Source organism: Choloepus didactylus, chromosome 14 (assembly GCF_015220235.1).
Source record: "Choloepus didactylus isolate mChoDid1 chromosome 14, mChoDid1.pri, whole genome shotgun sequence".
Classification (NCBI taxonomy): domain Eukaryota; kingdom Metazoa; phylum Chordata; class Mammalia; order Pilosa; family Megalonychidae; genus Choloepus; species Choloepus didactylus.
Window position 1 is genome coordinate 23,015,835 of NC_051320.1, and position 13,324 is coordinate 23,029,158.

Here is a 13,324-nt window from a genome sequence, read left to right on the forward strand (position 1 = left end):
CACATAATTGATAGCAAATCACTGAGTCACCAAATGAACAGTGTTTAAGAAAAGCTATTATACCCTACTGATAAACAACTAAAGTAATAGTTATCTTCAAAGTCCAACTAGCAGGTTTGAACTCAAAGGCCTAATATAATTCTCTAAAGTAGCTGCTGACCCAACTTATGTAAATAAGTTTTTATCAACTATTAACAGACACAGTTTAAGTGTATAATAGACTACCTAAAATGAGACAGAGAAAGTGAGAGGGGGAACGAAAAGGAAACAATTTCCTTTTTATTTTTCTTTGACACTCATAGTAACTAGACTGGAAGACAATGAGATTACCCTAATAGGGAAGTACAATAGTTTTACTTCAGATATGATCTTAGCAAGATTTAAAGTAATTTCTAGCTACTTCTTATCAAAAAGCTGATGTTAGCAGTTTAAGGGCTCTGTTCTCCTAACACTTCCCCTTGGTTTTTCCCATGAGTCTAATATAGAATGTGAGAAAGTCCTGTGATCTGCAAAGCCTTATATTTGTTCCTAACGTTGTCTTGCTTTGAAACAGAGTTTTCCTTTTATTATAAAACTCACTTGAACATCGAGCATTTCAGTTTTGATTTTGATTCTGGCTTTGGGCCACCCCCACCCCTACACTCACTGATACACAAAAGGAGCACACTCTGAACCATTCTGCAGATCAGGGGAACAAGTCAAGTCTGCTCCGTGCTAAGGCAGTACCAACTGGTCTCAATTTCAGTTCCCGTGAGTATCCGAGTTTTTCTAACTATATCTTGGGTTGCTTTGGGTTTATTGTATATATTTGTTCAGAAAATTCAATAAATTATTCACTTGTTTCCTGACATTCTTCATTTTTACAGCTTTTTTACTACAATTTTAATCAGGTTCTGAGGCAATTCATGGTTAGGATAATTTCTTAAATTACCTTCCCAATAAAAATGGCTTTCTTTTATTTGAAGTTGTGGGATGCTGAGATTGGTGTATCAAACTGAGAAAATAGCTGGAAACTATAGCAACAACTCATGATGTCTGACTCACTTAAGTAGATGTCTGCAGTAGGATGAAGGATAAAGTGCAATGTAAAAGATATGAATTAAACACATCTTGCTTTTGCAATGGTGTACTTGGTAGCATTAGTCTTACCTCTCTAGTCTTGTTTTTTCTGCTATAAAATAAATATTCTAATGAATACTGGCCTTCACTTGTATCACCAGCCGACTTATGAATAGAAGTCATTCAGGTCCTGGGACTGCCGTTTTATCAACTTTTCTCCCTAAGAGAAATGTCATTTCTCGTGTTGTTATGTTCCTAAGTTCTTCCAAGGTTACAAAGAAGAACTACAAATAACAGAGGACTTTATTATTGTATAAAAATCATGGTTCCACATGAGGCACCATTTTAGAGAAAAGATTTTCCATTTGGAATAATGGAGAAAGAGAACGAAGCACTCATTTCATTGGAATATATTTTTGAATTAAAAAAAAAATGTATTACCTGGTTAGATAGTTCTTTGTTGTTGTCATTGTTGTTTTCATGTTTAGGTCAATAGTTTACAATACCTTCAGTCCAATTTTCTAAAATTCTGAATATATCTTAATATTTCTTTTTTTTTCCTGTTACTTCTAGGACTTCTATAAAAAAACAAACAAAAAAACACAAAAACCAAACAACTGAAGTTCTAAAATTTGACCATTCTTTATACTACTACAAATGAAATATAAAGTATTGGCATTTTTACATCTGTGTTAGAGATGATGATGATACCAGCCAATTGATGCTATGTTCCAGACACTCTATTAAGTTCATTTGATCATCATAGCAATTCTATGAGATAAGCACTATTACCATTTTACTGAAGTGGGAAAAGCACATTTATTTATTGTCATCATGACACTGATGAGGAAATCAGTGCTCAGAGACATGAAATAATTTGCTCAAAGTAGAAAGTAGTAGAGCCAGGACTAAAACCTGAGTCTGTCTGTTCCAAAGTTTGTGCTCATAATTCCTACACTATAGATAAAACAGGTAAACAAAATATTTGCCCTAGTTGTATGAACAGAATCATATTTTCAAACTATTGGTACATGTAGTCTAACAAAATAACTTTATTTTTAAAATTTATTTACATGGAATCTTTTATAAAGGCATAAAAATAATTTAGAGATTTAGCTGAACATTCAACAACTTTTACACTATAACCTTAAAAGAAATTGGAAATGTAATGGAAAATAGGGGTATGATCACTATATGTATAGGTGAATATGATTATTCAAATTTATCACCCTTAAAGTGTGCCCTTAAAATGAATTTTAAGTGGAAAACCTTTTAATATTTTGTTACGTCCTCTAGGTTACTATGAGAGCTGCAGCTCTCAGATGGATTATAAGGGCAAAATACCCAATCTCTTTTCCATTGTGCTTCACCCCCCTTAAGAAAATTGTGGGTGGTGGTCTGCATGTGTGTGTGTGTGAGTGCGTGCGTGCATTTTGTTCACAACAGGAGGATAAATGTACCCTGGAAATGCTGTAATGGTTCCCAGATGTTTTTGTTGTTGTTGTTAAAGCCTAAATGCAGTGATAGCCAGATACTTGTCTTTGAAAGCAAGAATGACGTCATTCCACTTGGAGTTTACTGATGCAGAACTCCCCTTTGAGAAATTTTTCAGCCCTATGAATTTGGCTCTACTGAAGAGATACACTGATTACATATTGATTTTGTTACAAGAAACAAAATTCTCTGGCTTCTCTATGTTTTATTGTGTGGGTTGCTTTGTGTGTGAAAACATATAAAGCACCACTGGCAATTCACTGACTTACAGCTACTGTATTCTTATATCCATTTCCACATGCCACTGAAAACCATTGTTTAGAAAGTTCTTTAAGAAAAAGGCCATACTATGATTACTGACATTAAAAATGAATGACCTTTACCTATGAGCAAAATCTTTGAATATCGTTTTTTAAATATAAGGAAATGTTCCCTGAATTTAGGGAAGCCACACATAAATCCTATTTCCTCTAATTACCTTTGAAAGTTTATTTGTTCACCGATTTGTGGCAAATTCTCTGGCATCATATGATCATTGTCTCAAAATCTGAAGTAAGATATGCACATAGGAATCTTTAAATAGTTGTTTGAGTCTATCTTCAAGTGATATCTGATAAAACCTAAATTACAGTGGTGGTGTGGGCAAAAACTACAACAGCAGCAAAAAACACTACTTCAAAATCTTAATCGCTCTACTCCGCCTCAATGAATCATGTAATTCTTAGACTCCATTCACCTTCTGCACCTCACTTTCCTTCATCTAGAAAAAGGAGACAAATAAAAGGGTCTTAAAGAATAAGGAATAAGAAGAAGCTGTGAAGTACGGCCTCAGCTGATTGAGAGATTAATGGAAGTGAAAAAAAAAAATGTGGATCTAAAAAGATATGTGGAGAGGAAATTTCCACATAGGAGCTGCCAAACTGTGAACGTTCACTATCTATAAACGCTGAGGCCAAAACTGCTGTTGGAAAACTTTCGAATAATGCTAAGTTTAGCATAATTGTGCCTAATTTATGTGGACATTTAGCTCATTTCTCTGACTTTCCAGTTTACACCAAGCCACATGCCTTTGCTGCAGTGGCTCTTCTCCTCTGGAGGCCCAGGGTCCCGCTCGCTGCACACACCGGGTCACTGTCACCCGCCGGGCCGGCGCTTTGGCCACAATGCTTTTGGGCCTCAGGGCAGCAGTCACGCTCGGCTGAGCCCCGGGAAACACGAAGGAGTCTGAGCCTTTGGGCAGGATCTCCCGGGGTACCCTGTCAGAAGGCAGCCCTGAAGTTTCCGCACGCGGCTTTGGGTGTGTGTGTGGGGGCGACAGCCCGAGCGCTTTGGCCGGGGTCATGCGGGGATCCTCCGAGAGGAGACAGGAAGCTGGTTTTCGCGGCGAGCCAGAGCCGGGCCGCCCGCCCTGCAGCCCCCGCCCGCCTCCAGCTCGCGGCCCGGGCGGCCCGCCCTGCGCTCGGAGCGGCGCCTGCCCCGCGCGCCGCGTGCCCTGCGCTTTCCCCGGGCTCTGCTTGGCCGCCCGCGCGCTCCGCGGGAGGAGCCGCCGGCGGCCGTGACGCGTCAGGGAGGAAACGTCGGCGCCGGGCGGCCCTGCCGGGAAGGAGGAAGCGCAAGTCCGCCTGGCTCCGCGCCCGCCGCGCAGGGACGCAGCCCCGCGGAGCCGGGTAGGTGCGCGGGCGCCGGGCCCTCGGCTGTGGGCGGGCGGCGAGGGGGTGGTTAGCGTCGCCGTCGAAGCCCCCTGGCGGGAGGACACGCGGGGGGCGAGAGGCGCCCGGGCCTCGGCTGCTGCCTCCTAGTCGGAATGAACGTGACTTTCCTGGGTCCCCTGGCAGTAACTCCCTCCTCCATCACTTCTCACCCCGGAAACCTCCGAAAGAGCAATACCCCCGCCCGGCCCGTGACTCTGAAAGTTTGCGGTCTGTTTCCTCGCGGTTAATTGAGAGTCTGCTTTGAGATTCCTACACCCCTGAGTGGTGCGGGTGCACGAGCGCTGTTAACCCGTGTGCGCACGTCCCCACCTGAGGTCCGAAGTAGGTGCGGGTCACCTGCCAGGACGTGGGATGGGGTTGGCCTCGGGCGTCGAGGGGACTTGGTGCCAGCAAACCTGACTTGAGTGCATGCTACTTTTTAAGTTCAACGTGATTTGACTCCTTCCCTCTCCTTTCAAGTGAGTTCTACTCTTAATTCTCACGGTTTTAGGATTGGTAGGTGCCATCTAGAAATGGTTTAAGAGGTTATAGATTTTGTCTGTTGCAGTGGCGGTTAATTGGAGAGATTGTAAAGGGAAAGGGTTCATTTCTTGGAACTTCCAAACTCTTTCATTATTTGATTTTGTACAGTGATTTCTGAACCAGGAGTAGAATTTCAGCCCTGCATGAGAAGACTGTAGGGCATATTTGAGATGCAAGAACCAATACAGAGCACTACAGTTTCTAAATCTGTATCAGGGTTAAAAAAAAGATCCGACGGTTGTATATTTTGATTTTCTAACTTGTCTGGAGGTTGAGAATTCACTCAACCAATCTGGGAAGTGCCTTATTTATTTACAAACACTTACACGTAATGTGTACTTGGCTCTCTTCTGAGCACTTTATAAATATTAGCTCAAATTATTAACTCAAAATATTAAATTATAGTGGTTTGAGCAATGAAGAGGCAGTGCATACTTCAGCTTCCCGAATGCCACTGCAACAGCTAGATACATTAGAGGAAGTTTCGGGCGTATTTTAGGATTGGGTTGCTTCTGGCTGCCTAGGCTCCTGTAAGACAAGTCACAACCCCTCCATTCCCTGGGGGAAGGGAATCTGAAGCTCCAGGAATGTGCCCTTTGTTGTTGGTCTGGGTCAGACCCCAGAGCAGCTTCTGTAAGACAGTCTCTCTCATGGTGCCCTTCCGTTGACTTTGTAGAGAGCAGAACTTTCCCCTTCCTTCAACTGCCATTTCATGGAGCCTAATTTTGTTTTTAAAAGGACCTTTGTTCCTAATTTATTTGGTAATTGATATGACATAGCTTAGATTTGAGGATCAGATTGAACTTGAAATGTGCTATACAATAGAACATTTTTGTTTGTACACATCAGCATACAAATGATGCTTTGTAATTTTACTGTCATTTGTTATTGGTATCATCGAGTTGCTAGGTCAGCCTTGTAGGTGTCCATTTTGTAATTTGTAGAGGTGCATAGAGACTCCGTTTGCAGAATAAAGGGCCCTTTTCAAGTGAGAGTGCCTTAGCCTGATGGCCAGGTTCAATAGATGTGGTTCTTGTCATTGGGCTGATTGTGAACCTAATGTCAAAATCTGAAAAACATACTAACTTATTCTTTCGTTTATCTCTAAGTTTCCAGGGAGATTATTAGGTGCAAATGTAAGTCTTCTTTTAAAAGATTATGAAGTATCTCCTGGAAGCGGGAAGGCTCATTTTCTTCTGATATAATTCATAGCACAATAAACATTAGTGACAATCATGAATTTAATTCAACGAAGGGATGTTTAACATTTTCATGGTTTACAAAGTGCTTCCAGACATACTCATTTGGGTGTGACTTTGTGAGGTTGGTAGTCATTTTTATTCCTCTTTTTAAGATGAAGAAATTGAGGCATAGAAGTGTTAAAGAGAATGAACCAAGATTGCACAGATGGTAAGACGTAGCTCTTGAATTGAGAGCACCTGTGCTGACAGTGACTGGCATGTGGGGCTCTAATAAATATTTGTGAATGAGTGACTCCAAATGACCAGATTTCTTGCTCTTTCAAAACATTATTCTTTTCAAAATACCATCGTCATTGATTTGTACCTAAGAGATTTCCGGGCCTAATCCAGTGCCCCTCTTGTTTTAAACAATATCTGATACAAAAGATTTTCTGCAGAGGGGATGGGAATGCCATTTGCACTCATTTTTTAGGAGTTGTCATCTTTGGTTTTGAACAGGCAGATAGGTTGATTATTTTTTTCCTCTTAGGCATCCTATCTTTTTGTCTCTGATTTTGAGAGTTTGGGTTGGACACACAGTTTTAATATTTGTGTTGACAGCTTTCTCGTCTCCGCTCAGTTAAGGTCAGTTTTAAAGACTGCAAATCACTATATATGTGAACTCAGTTAAGCTACTTAGGTTTATGATCAACATCAAACACGAAGACGATAGATATTGTAATTGTTTTAGAAGTGTTTAACATTACTACTGTGTTTTTTTTAAATGTTGCCATCTCTTTTAAAACAAAAACCCTCAACTCTTTATATCCTTCAAGTATAACTCTCTGTACTCTAAATATGTGATCTCCAGGTGGATAACCTTCATTAGAGAGGAAAATATGGCCATTACCTGGTGGAAAGAATCGAGGAAGGCTATCAGGGAGAGATGGGACAGCCTTCCCCACAAGGGAGATTAAGGGGGTAAGAAACCCATAATGGATCCAGACTGAGTCATCTGCCTGTCAACATTCTCTGAGGGGGTGGAATAAAATACTTTTGAAACCTGCCTTGTTTCAGTACCTACTTTACCTGTTTCATCCAATCCTCATTATTTTCTCTCTTTCTTTTTTAAACTCATACAAATTACTGACTAAACTGCTGGTTCACGAAACTCAAATTATATAACATGTTATTCCTGACAGAAACAGCTCCCACATTGTTTTAAGCGAATCAGTGTCTCTGTTTTCCTTTACCCATTCCATTCCTTGTGGTGGGGCTTTTGTTCTCATTTCATTACCTGCTGCCCCAGCTTGTTTGATGGAGAAAAGTGATAAATCTAAGAGGTGTCAACGTCTTGTGGTTCACTTCCAAGAAGTGTTAACGTAAGAGTAAGTTTGAATGAATTGTCATTGCTGAGGAAGACAACTCAGAAATCAGATGTTGAAAGCCAATTCCGAGCATCAACCAGTAAAATTTTATTGCATGTCTGAAGCCGAGCCAGGAAATTTTCAAAGGGAATTGGGGGTAGTGCATGGTATCCTTGCCCTTTCCAATTCCTCAGGTCCTTTCCTGTTTCCCACAGGTCTGAAAACCTGCCTTCACTCATCTCCTTATAGCCATTATTTCTTCTATTCAAAACCAAAATCTGTTTTCCTTGAGGGGTAGGGGTGGTGGGTAAGTGAAAGAAGGGGTGATGGTGCGGGGGAGAATTGTCTTAGGGTAAGGTATTGATGATATTTGAGATCTCATGGTGAAGGATTCATGCAGAGTGCAACTCTGCCTTCCCCAACAGGGCCATAAATGTAGCGAAGACCCATCTGGGTGAGGGAGAGTCTGGGGAAGTTTAGGAACATCTCTTGGCATGACATGGGTGGACAGAGAACCCATGTACCACGAAGTGCAAAGAAGCATCGGGAGCTCTTTCTTCAGGCCACAGGGTGAGTTTGCTTGCAGAGAATTAAAATGTAAGGGGGCTGGCTTAGTGGTTTTTAACTTGAGAGTAGAGATGATTTGACAGACTTTTGGTTAAGTAACTGCCTGGATTTTGCACCTTTTTTTAAAGGGTGTCTATTTTGAGAATGCGTATACCGCTGCAATAATAATATTCTTTTCACTGTTTTGTGATTCCAAAGAAATGGCACTGCATTTACGTGGCATATAATTAGTATGATTCAGGTTAATTGCTTCCATTCGGGTTCTTGCTATGTTTGCTATGCCAGTCAATGCCAAAACTGTTGTTCTGTAGGTGAAGTGGATTTCATGTATAATACATTCATAAACAAAATGCCTCACTGATAAGCCCGTCTGCAGACTGATGGATACAGTGTTTCCAAGTGCAGTGGGACTTCAGAACTAGGACTTGACTGATTTGCTTGTGTGAGTTTGGAAGTGAGAAGGAACTTGATTACTCTAATTATTTAGTACCCTGTTTTCCAAATTAGTATAGATTAAAGTTGACTTAAAATATTCTGATTTTTGACTCAGCAACCATCATGCAGACAGATATATATAGGATCAGTATAAAGACTAATACAGTATATAGATCCCATATAATGACCAGCTAAAAAGGAATTTAGAATGATCCTTGGTGGGGTGGGAATTGACAGTGAATGAAAGAAGGGTGACAGTATGGGGAGAATTTCCCAAGAAAACACTGAATATGCATCTTCTTTTTCTATTTTAATTTTAATTTGCCTTCCAGTTTTTAGCATTTTTTAAATTACAAAAGTATGCATGCCTTAAATTTAAACAATTGAGAAGCATGTGAAATAAAAAATAAGTTCTCTTCTCCATTCTAATCTTACCCACCAAGAGAACCACTAAGTTCTTATATCTTTCTGGACTTTTTTCTGCTTATGTAAATATGTGTATCTGTATATGTACACAGAGTTTTTCAAACATGGGAATCATACTTCACAGTTAGTTCTTGTGTTTCTCATTTAACAGTTTATCATGGACATCTTTCTAAGTCATGCCATCTGTAGATCTACATCACTAGTTTTGACTGCTGCATAGTATTCCATTTTATACTTAATAATATCTATTTTCTCTTATTTTTTATGGTTACCCTTTTGTATCTTTTAAAGTATGTTTAAATCACCAAAGTAATATATATTTTTAGAAAAATTAAAAGAAGTAAAAGAGAAAATAAGAATCATGAGTATATCTACTCGTTAAAAACCACTATTAGCATTTTAGAGAATATCTTGCTAGACTTTTGTGTGTGCATATACATATTTTCAGTGCAGTTTTTTAAAAAAAAATTCTGTTATAGAGTCTTGCTTTGTTTGTTACAGAATCATGTTTACGAAGCCAACTAACGTCATAGATTCCATGCACTTTTGAATCAGTTATTTTACTATTTCCTGGCCATTTGCCATACCCTAAACCTGGCTAATGCTCTTGGAAATTTATACTACTGCTAATAAAGGGGACGAGGTGAGGGTATGTAGATGGTTGACACATCTGTTCAAATCAGCATGAAGCACAGATCCTTCCAGTGGGGGCTGGTCAATATTTTAAGTTCCTCTAAAATATAGGGCATTGAAGAAGAGAAATGATAGGCTATTGACATAATTGATTGTAATCACTAAAGGAGAAGCAGAAATAATGGACTTGAACCAAGGAAAAAATGGTGACTTGGATTAGAATTTCAAACAGTTGAACTTGAGTTGTTTTGAAATAATTCCCTTAATGATGAAAAGTAAATTGAAGTAATTGGCTTAACCAAGCTCCCACCAATGGTAGGAACAGGTGACCTTGAAGTTTCTTCTAATCCTGTTAGATTATCTATCGCCTGTCTCAGTTAGTGAACACTTGATTTAGTGTAGTTTCATGCATACAACTCCCTAGTTACATACTAATGCCCCCAGTTTTTCCAGACAATGTCTCTTGTGCTGACATCTCTCCCCTTCCTTTTTCTTTTCCCACTGCCCTTGTGTACAGCTGTAGACCACGCTTTCCTCCTGTAGTCTTCTGTTGCCTTCCCATTTTCTAAGAGTTTACTCTTCTTTTTTTTTAAAAAAAAAAAAATCAGATCTATTCACACACCATACAATCCATCCAAAGTGTACAGTCAGTGGCTCTCAGTATAATCACAGAGTTGTACATTTATCACCACAGTTTTTACTTTTCTTAAAAACCTTGTTCTTTTTTCCTTTTCTTTCAGCTCTTTAAAAAAAATCGCTCTCTGTCCTTTCTCCATCCCACTCCCTTCATATTTGATCTTGAGCAAAAAAAAGATACTAATCTTGGTGATATGTGTAAATCCAGGCCTTTAATAAGGAAAGGAAACTTTTAGTTTGGTAGGAAAGGTAGACATTAAAAAGAACCAGTGGTTTCAGTCTTCAAAGCCCTTTAGAGTACCCAGTAATTCCTTTCAAAATTTCCACAGAAGTCTCCACCCACCTCTTCTTCTCTGAATAAACTATTTTTCCTTAAGCATTGGCATGCATGATAGAATTTTAAACTATTTATATATTTTTTTCTTGGTTCATGTCATTGCAACAGCATTGTTTTCTACTATTTTTTTCTTCATTGCAGATGTCATCTGCATCATGGGTTGAATGGAGTTTCTTGGTCTTAAAAGCTAACTCCCAGATACCTCCACTGTTCTCTTTAGATAATAAATGTAAAATTCTAAACATTTGGCTTATGAAAAAGCTTTTTGTTTTTAAGCAAGTTAAAGTATAGAAAGGCTATCTTAGACTGAAGGTTAGCATCTTTGAGAAGTGGTATGTCAGGATTCTAAGCCCTTTCCTTCCAGATAACTCATGAGTAGAGAGAGACTTGTAGGGAGAGTATGGATCAGTTTTTTGTCCGTGGGAATTGGAGGAGAAGCAGGACTGGTTGCAGGAATGTTAGGTTACTGCTGGAAACTTCATAAGAGTTAAGTAGAGGTGGGAGATCAGCACAGGTAGCTGATTGCATACCTGTCAGCTCACCTGTAAAGGTTTTGAAAAGATGTGTTTTTTTTCATCCTCCAAACAACATGGTGCTAAAATAGATGATGACTTAAACACGAAAGTACTATACTGTTTGCTTATTTGAACTGGGACTATTGTTAAACATTCAGAAGTAAGACTTTCTTATCGTTAGTTTTTGCTTTACTGGCTCTTATTTTTGAAGTTCTAAGTGTGTGTAGTTGTACATACTTGACAGTTTAGTCAACTGACAACTTTCTAATTGATAACCTTTACCCCCACTCCCGCTTCTCATGAATATTTGGGTTTTTTTTTTCCCCTCTATAAGGGAATGATTTCTTTTTCTTTTATTGAAAGATGTATACATTTTAGCAGAGAAGAATTTTTAAGAGGTTTATAAGAGCCCTGTTTTTTCCTCTTGAATTTTGTCTCTCCCTTTAGATTTTCTTCGTTTATGAATCCCACTAACATTAACATGATTTATTTCTGTTCCTTCTTTTAAAATTGCACTCAAACATGAACAGAAATCCCTGCCCCAGTGAAGTTATTTGTTGTATTTTAAGATTAAAATGTTTTAGGATTAAAAATTTACCCCTGAGGTACAGAATGGTGTTTATAAAATGTTACCTCCCTATAGAAAAGTAATGAATAAATAAGAATATACTTTTGCCTTGCTTTTTTAAGCATATAGAGAATCTGGAAGGATACACAAGAAATTAACAGTGTTATGTATTTGGGGTGTGGGAATGGGAACTAGGTGGATGCAGGCCAAGGGTGGAGGGAAACTTTTCACTGCATCCCTTTTAATATATTTTTTTTATTTTTGAACTGTGCAAACATGTAACCTATTGTAAAAATAATTTAAAAAAACCATGCCCCTGGGTTCCCTGACCTTTTTTAAAAAATAGGTCTATATATTTCTATTGTATCTTTTTCACTTGTCTTTAGTCAAGTTATTGTCTAGTTTCAAAGGACGAGTACTATTTTGCAGGCACCTTACTCTGTGTTCCGGTTTGCTAATGCTGCCTTTTGGAAAACACCAGAAATGGATTGGCGTTTATAAAGGGGGTTTATTTGGTTGCAAAGTTACAGTCTTCAGGCCATAAATTGTCCAAGGTAAGGCATCAACAAAGGGTACCTTCACTGGAGAAAGGCCATTGGCATCTGGAAAACCTCTGTTAGCTGGGAAGGCACGTGGCTGGGCGTCTGCTTGCTCCCAGGTTGCGTTTCAAAATGACGTTCTCCAAAATGTCAGTGTCAGCTTCCAACGGCAGTCTTCAAAATGTGTCTGTCAGCTGCAGCTCTGAGGTCCTTCTATTTGCCAGCTTTTATAAGATTCCAGTGAACTAATCAAGGTCCATGCTGAATGGGTGGGGCCACACCTCCATGAAAACAATCAAAGGTCACACCCTAACCAAAGGTGTCACTCACAGTTGGGTGGGTCACATCTCCATGGAAACACCCTAATCCCAATATCCCACGAGACTGGATTAAAAGATCATGGCTTTTTCTTGGGGGACATAATATATCCAAACTGGCATACTCTGGCTGTGTTCCCTTTTAGTGCTGTGACATGCTTTGACAAAGATTGATTATGAAGCTTTCTATTAGGAAATTCTGAAACAGCAAATATGGCCAAACCTTAAGTTATTATTGACTTGTTTCAAAGAACCATCTAATAGAAATATCTGCAGTATTTTGCCAACTGGATACTCAGTTGTATGCCAATGAAACTGTTAGATAAGATGAGTATAATTGGTCCAAAGTTAATTTATTTTTTCCAAATTTATCTTACCATCATGGGTATAATTTACCTAGTTAAGATTATGTCAGAGGTAGGTGCTTTTAGAAAATGTGCGGGTCTACCTTTGGTGTTTAGATCATTCTGCCTTTTCGGTTGTACACGTTAAGCCAGATATTTTGTTTTATGGGATTGTTATAGTGTTTATCATTTGTGATCTGTGTTTTACCTTGAGGAAAGCAAAGAGAAAGGAACTAATATTCATTGAGTACCAGTATTTGCTGGGTGCTTTAGAGACATTTTATTTAATACTTATAATAACTGTGGGGCAGGTGGGTGGTTTTATTTTACAGGTGAGCCCATTGGGGCTTAATGAGGTTATGAAGGTTTCTTGTGCAGGGCCATGTGGCCAACAGGTGGCAGAGCTGATTAGAACCAGGTTTCTGTAGCTTAACCACCTTGTCAACTGTGCCATTGATAATGGGAACAAAAACTAAATGAAAAATGGAGTGGGATGAGGGGGTGGTGGAATTCTTTGGGTATTCTTTTATACTTTTATTTTTATTCTTATTTTCCTTTTTTTTGGAGTAAGGAAAATGTTCAAAAATTGATTAGGGTGATGAATGCACAACTATATGAATGCACCCCCTTAGAAAACAGGCAGAATTTACTTACAAATAATACTGCTGATCA

The 13,324-nt window shown here is 39.0% G+C and overlaps 1 protein-coding gene across 6 annotated transcripts in view; it reads left to right on the plus strand.

The window, feature by feature from the left end:
• Positions 1 to 565: 565 nt before the first annotated feature.
• SGK3 (serum/glucocorticoid regulated kinase family member 3) overlaps positions 566 to 13,324 on the plus strand; it is a 142,984-nt gene continuing 130,225 nt past the window's right edge. For 2 of the 6 annotated variants that reach the window (XM_037803489.1, XM_037803491.1), the window contains exon 1: positions 4,035 to 4,220. The gene's annotated coding sequence lies outside the window, so the exon portion shown is untranslated. Of the gene's footprint in view, positions 751 to 4,034; positions 4,221 to 13,324 lie in introns of those variants that run through there. The other 4 variants (XM_037803490.1, XM_037803492.1, XM_037803494.1 and 1 more) reach the window with 4 other exon arrangements.